Source organism: Mobula birostris, chromosome 25 (genome assembly GCF_030028105.1).
Source record: "Mobula birostris isolate sMobBir1 chromosome 25, sMobBir1.hap1, whole genome shotgun sequence".
Classification (NCBI taxonomy): Eukaryota; Metazoa; Chordata; class Chondrichthyes; order Myliobatiformes; family Myliobatidae; genus Mobula; species Mobula birostris.
In genome coordinates this window covers 1047714-1055202 of record NC_092394.1, presented here as the reverse complement: position 1 = coordinate 1055202, position 7489 = coordinate 1047714, and positions in this window count along the sequence as shown.

Below are 7489 nucleotides of genomic sequence, written 5' to 3'. Positions count from 1 at the left end.
TTACTATCAAGTCCCCTATTACAACTGTGGATAATGTGGTAAATTGGATCAGCAAATTTGCTGATGATACAAAGATTGGAGGTGTAGTAAAAAGTGAGGAAGGTTTTCAAAGCCTGCAGAGGGACTTGGACCAGCTGGAAAAATGGACTGAAAAATGGCAGATGGAGTTTAATGCAGACAAGTGTGAGGTATTGCACGTTGGAAGGACAAACCAACGTAGAACATACAGGGTAAATGGTAAGGCACTGAGGAGTGCAGTGGAACAGAGGGATCTGGGAATACAGATACAAAATTCCATAAAAGTGGCGTCACAGGTAGATAGGGTCGTAAAGAGAGCTTTTGGTACATTGGCCTTTATTAGTCGAAGTATTGAGTATAAGAGCTGGAATGTTATGATGAGGTTGTATAAAGCATTGGTGAGGCCGAATCTGGAGTATCGTGCTTAGTTTTGGTCACCAAATTACAGGAAGGATATAAATAAGGTTGAAAGAGTGCAGAGAAGGTTTACAAGGATGTTGTCGGGACTTGAGAAACTCAGTTACAGAGAAAGGTTGAATAGGTTAGGACTTTATTCCCTGGAGCGTAGAAGAATGAGGGGAGATTTGATATAAAATTATGATGGGTATAGATAGAGTAAATGCAAGCAGGCTTTTTCCACTGAGGCAAGGGGAGAAAAAAACCAGAGGACATGGGTTAAGGGTGAGGGGGGAAAAGTTTAAAGGGAACATTAGAGGGGGCTTCTTCACACAGAGAGTGGTGGGAGTGTGGAATGAGCTGCCAGATGAGGTGGTAAATGTGGGTTCTTTTTTAACATTTGAGAATAAATTGGACAGATACATGGATGGGAGGTGTATGGAGGGATATGGTCCGTGCGCAGGTCAGTGGGACTAGGCAGAAAATGGTTTGGCACAGCCAAGAAGGGCCAAAAGGCCTGTTTCTGTGTTGTAGTTTTCTATGGTTTCTATGGTTTCTAAATACACTAAAAAACTTCTATAGATGTACCGTGGAGAGCATTTTGACAAGCTGTATCACTGTCTGGTATGGCGGGTGGGGGGGCGGTGCTACTGCACAGAACCGAATTTAGTCAGCCACATCTTGGGTACTATCTACAAAGTACCCAGGACATCTTCAAGGAGCGGTGTCTCAGAAAGGCAGCGTCCATTATTAAGGACCTCCAGCACCCAGGGCATGCCCTTTTCTCACCGTTACCATCAGGTAGGAGATACAGAAGCCTGAAGGCACACACTCAGCGATTCAGGAACAGCTTTTTCCCCTCTGCCATCTGATTCCTAAATGGACATTGAAGCTTTGGACAATGCCTCAGTTTCTTTTTATATATTATTTCCGTTTTGCATGATTTTTAATCTATTCAATATGCATATACTGTAATTGATTTATTTATTATTATTAGTTTTTTTCTTTTAAATTATGTATTGAATTGAAGTGCTGTTGCTAAGTTAACAAATTTCACAACTCATGCTGGTGATAATGAACCTGATTCTGAATATTCATGTGCCACAACGGCCTGATCCAAGAAGCAGTCACTTCCACTGTATTTCCATCTGCCACTCACTTCCAAGCCTTTCCACAGTGCTCATCCCACTCTCTCCCTCACTGATACCCAACACAAGGCATACCTGACCTATCACATTCACAAAGATCCCAGCTGACACACAAGAGATTCTGCAGATGCTGGGAAATACAAAATTCTGGAGAAACTCAGCAAGTGGGTTGATAAATCTGTTGGTATTCTTTGTAGAAATAACAAGCAGGATAGACAAAGGAGAATCAGTGGATGTTGTGTACTTGGATTTTCAGAAGGCCTTTGACAAGTTGTCCTACATGAGGCTGCTGAACATGTGGTATTACAGGGAAAGATACCAGCATTGGCTGATTGGCAGGAGGCAAAAGAGTGTGAAACAAGTGATCCTTTTCAAATTGGTTGCCGGTGACTAATGGTGTAGCACAGTGGTCAGTGTTGGGACCGCTTCTTTTTACATTGGACTGTGATCTGGATGATGAATTTGATGGCTCTGTGGCCAAGTTTGCAGCTGACATTTTTATATTTTCTCTCCATTTAGAAAATAGTCAACCCTTTCATTTCTACTACCAAAGGGCATAACTATACATTTCCAGACACTGTATTCCATCTGCCACTTCTTTGCCCATTCTTCTCATCTGCCTAAGTCCTTCTGTGGCCTCTCTACTTCCTCAGAGCTACCTGCTCCTCCACCTATCTTCATATCATCTGCAAACTTTGCAACAAGGTCATCAATTGCATCATTCAAATCCTTGACATATAACATAAAAAGATACAGTCCCAACACAGACCCCTGTGGTCACCGGCAGCCAACCAGAAAAGGTTCCCATTGTTCCCACTCTTTGCCTCCAGCCAATCAGCCACTACTTTATCCATGCTAGAATCTTTCCTGTCATACCTTGGGCTCATTGCTTGTTATGCAGCCTTATGTGTGGCACCTTGACAAAGGCCTTCTGAAAATCCAAGGACACATCAATTGATTCCCCTTTGTCTATCCTGCTTGTTATTTCTTCAACGAATTCCAACAGATTTGTCAGGCAAGATTTTCCCTCGAGGAAACCATGCTGACTATAGCTCATTTTATCATGTGCCTCCGAATACCCTGAGACCTCATCCTTAATAATTGACTCTAACATCTTCCCAACCACTAAGGTTAGACTAACTGGCCTATAGTTTCCTTTCTTCTGCCTCTCTCCCTTCTTGGAAAGTGGAGTGTCATTTGCAATTTTTCAGTCTTCTGGAACTATTCCAGAATTTAGTGATTCTTGAAAGATCATTACCAATGCCTCCACAATCTCTTCAGCTATCTCTTTCAGAACCCTGGGGTGCACACCATCTGGTCTAGCTGACATATCACACCTTTCACTTTCCCAAGATCACTCTCACTAGTAATAGTAACTTCACACATTTCATGACCCCTGACACCATACTGCTAGTGTTTTCCACAGTGAAGACTGATGCAAAATACTTACTCAATTCGTCCACCATTTCCTTGTCCCCCATTACTACATCTCCAGCATCGTTTTCCAATGGTCTGATATCCACACTCACCTCTCCTTTACACTTTATACATCTGAAGAAACTTTTGGTATCCTATTTAATATTATTGACTAAACTAATTTTGTATTCTATCTTTACCTTCTTAATGACGTTTTAGTTGCTTTCTGTTGGTTTTTAAAAGCTTACCACTCCACTAATTTTTGTTCTATCATATGCCCTCTCTTTGGCTCTTATGTTGGCTTTGACTTCTCTTATCTGCCATAGTTGTGTCATTTTGCTTTTAGAGTACTTCTTCCTCTTTGGGATGTATATATCCAGTGCCTTCTGAATTTCTTCCAGAAATTCCAGCTGTTGCTGCTCTGCTAGTGTTCCTTTCCAATCCTCCCTCAAGCCTCTGTAATTCCTTTTACTCCACTGAAATACTGGTAAATCTGACTTTAGCTTTTCCTTCTCAAATTTCAGGGAGAATTCAATCATATTATGATACTTTCCCCAACGGATTCTTTTACCTTAAGCTCTCCAATAAATTTTGGTTCATTGCACAACACCCAATCCAGAATAGCTGACCCTCTAGTGGGTTCACCACCAGTTGCTCTAAAAAGCCATTTTGTAGACACTCTTGAAATTCCTCCTCCTGAATCCAGCACCAACCATAAGACATAAAAGTAGAATTAGGCCATTTGGCCCATTGAGTCTGCTCCACCATTCGATCATAGCTGATCCTCTTTTCCCCTCCTCAGCCCCACTCCCCAGCCTTATCCCCGTAACCTTTGATGCCTTATCCAATCAAGAAACTATAAAGCTCTGCCTTAAAAACAGCCAATAACCTGGCCTCCACAGCCACCTGCAGCAACAAATTCCACAAATTCACCACCCTCTGGTTAAAGAATTTTCTCTGTATCTGTTATAAATGGACAGCCCTCTATCCTGAAGCTGTGCCCTCTTGTCCTAGTCTCCCCCACCATGAGAAACATCCTTTCTACATCTACTCTCTCTAGGCCTTTCAACATTCAAAAAGTTTCAATGAGATCCACCCCCCCCCCATCCTTCTAAATTCTAGCGAGTACACATCCAGAGCTACCCTTGTATGGTAACTTTTTCATTCCCTGAATCATCCATATGAATCTCCTCTGGGCCCTCTCCAAAGCCAGCACATCTTTTCTTAGATGAGGAGCCCAAAACTGTTCACAATACTCAAGGTGAGGCCTCACCAGTGCCTTATAAAGCCTCAGCATCACATCCCTGCTCTTGTATGCTAGACTTCTTGAAATGAATGCTAACATTGCATTTGCCTTCCTCACCACTGACTCTATCTGCACGTTAACCTTCAGGGTGTTTTGTACAGGGATTCCCAAGTCTCTTCACATCTCAGACTTTTGGACTTTCTCCCCATTTAGAAAATAGTCTACACAGTTATTTCTTCTACCAAAGTGCATGATCATGTGTTTTCCAACAATGTATTTCATTTGCCACTTCCTTGCCCATTCTCCTAATCTGTCTAAGTCCTTCTGCAGGCTACCTGTTTCCTCAACACAACCTGCCCCTCCAGCAATCTACATAACATCTGCAAACCTGGCAACAAAGCCATCTATTCATCATCTGAATCATTGATATACAGTATAAAAAGAAGCAGTCCCAACACTGACCCCTGCGGAAACATCACTAGTCACTGAAAGCCAACCAGGAAAGGATGCTTTTATTTCTACTCACTGCTTCTCACTAATCAGCCAATGTTCTAACCATGTTAGTAACTTTCCTGTAATACAATGGGCTCTTAACTTGGTAAGCAGCTTCATGTGTGTCATCTTGTCGAAGGCCTTCTGAAACTCCAAATGTACACATCCACTGGATCCCCTTTATCTATCCTACTTGTAATCTCCTCAAAGAATTCCAACAGGTTTGTCAGCAATATTTTCCCTTAAGAAAACCATGTTGACTTTGTCCTATCTTGTCCTGTGTCACCAAGTACTCCATAACCTCATCCTGAACAATTGACTCTTAGCATCTTCCCAACCGCTGAGGTCAGGCTAACTGGTCTATAATTTCCTTTCTGCTGCCTTCCTCCTTTCTTAAAGAGTGGAGTAACATCTGCAATTTTTCAGTCCTCTAGCACCATGCCAGAGTCCATTGATTTTTGTAAAATCATTACTAATGCCACCACAATCTCTACCGCTACCTCTTTACCAGTATATCTAGTGTGCAGTTTATCTGGTCCAAATGACTGATGCACCCTTAGGCCTTTCAGCTTTTTGAGCACCTTTGCTCTTGTAATAGTAACTGCACATCTTTTCCCTCACTCCCTTCAACACCTGGCACACTGCTAGTGTCCATCACAGTGAAGACGGATGCAAAATAATCATTTAGTTCATCTGCCATCTCCTTGTCCCCCATTATTATTTCTCCTGCCTCATTTTCTAGTGGGCCTATATCCACTCTCATCTTTTTTATTTTTTACATACTTGAAAAAGCTTTTACCATCCACTTTGATATTGTTTGCTAGCTTGCTTTCATATTTCATTATTTCCCTCCTAATGGCTCTTTTAGTTGCTCTCTGTAGGTTTTAAAAATGTCCCTATCCTCTATCTTCCTGCTATTTTTTGCATTGCTCTATGCCCTCTCTTTTGCTTTTACATTGGCTTTGTCAGCCATGGTTGTACTATTTTGCCATTTGAGTATTTCTTCATTTTTGGAATACCTCTATGCTGCAGCTTCCTCATTTTTCCCAGAAACTCATCGTCATCCCTGCCAGCTCCTGCTTCCAGTTTACTTTGGCCATCTCCTCTCTTGGTCAGTGAGGACCAAGAAGGTACGGACAAGGGAAGCACAAGAGCGCCTAGAGGACTGCATTCATCTTCAAACCTGGATGAGTATGCTGCAGTTGTTACTGACTTCATTAAAACCTGTGTGGATGAGTGTGTGCCCACAAAGACTTACTGTACATTCCCAAACCAAAAGCCGTGGATGAACCAGGAGGTACATCGTCTGCTGAAGGCAAGATCTGTGGCATTCAAGTCTGGCAACCCAGGCCTGTACCAGAAAACCAGGTATGATTTGTGGAGGACTATTTCAAGGGTGAAAAGACAATTTTGAATGAGGTTGGAGGCAACATTGGATGCACGGAAATTCTGGCAGGGCCTGCAAGACATTACTTCCTACAAAGCGAAACCCAATAGTATGAATGACAACGATGCTTCACTACCAGATGAACTCAACACCTTCTATGCATACTTTGAAAGGGTGAACACAACTACAGCTGTGAAGATCCCTGCTGCACCCGATGACCCTGTGATCTCCATCTCAGAGGCCAATGTTAGACTGTCTTTAAAGAGAGTGAACCCTCACAAGGCAGAAGGTTCAGATGGAGTACCTGGCAAGGCTCTGAAAACCTATGCCAACCAACTAGCGGGAGTATTCAAGGACATTTTCAACCTCTCACTGCTATGGGCAGAAGTTCCCAATTGCCTCAAAAAGACAACAATTATACCAGTGCCTAAGAAGAATAATGCGGGCTGCCTTAATGACTATAGCCCGGTAGCACTCACATCGACAGTGATGAAATGCTTTGAGAGGTTGGTCATGACTAGACTGAACTCCTGCCTCAGCAAAGACCTGGATCCATTGCAATTTGCCTATCGACGCAATAGGTCAATGGCAGACGCAATCTCAGTGGCTCTCCACACAGTTTTAGACCACCTGGACAACACAAACACCTATGTCAGGATGCTGTTCATTGACTATAACTCAGCATTTAATACCATCATTCCCTCAATCCTGAATGAGAAGTTACAGAACCTGGGCCTCTGTACCTCCCTCTGCAATTGGATCCTCAACTTCCTATCCAGAAGACCACAGTCCATGCAGATTGGTGATAACATATCCTCCTCGCTGACAATCAACACTGGTGCACCTTAGGGATGTGTACTTAGCCCACGGCTCTACTCTCTGTATACCCATGACTATGTGGCTCGGCATAGCTCAAATACCATCTGTAAATTTGCTGACGATACAACCATTGTTGGTAGAATCTCAGGTGGTGACGAGAGGGTGTACAGGAGTGAGGTAAGCCAACTAGTGGAATGGTGCCACAGCAACAACCTGGCACTCAATGTCAGTAAGACAAAAGAGCTGATTTTGGACTTCAGGGAGGGTAAGACAAAAGAACACATACCAATCCTCATAGAGGGATCAGAAGTGGAGAGAGTGAGCAGCTTTAAGTTCCTGGGTGTCAAGATCTCTGAGGATCTAACCTGGTCCCAACATATCGACGTAGTTATAAAGAAGGCAAGACAGCGGCTATACTTTATTAAGAGTTTGAAGAGATTTGGCATGTCAATAAATACACTCAAAAACTTCTATAGCTGTACCATGGAGAGCATTCTGACAGGCTGCATCACTGTCCGGTATGGAGGGACTACTGCACAGGACCGAAAGAAGCTGCAGAAGGTTGTA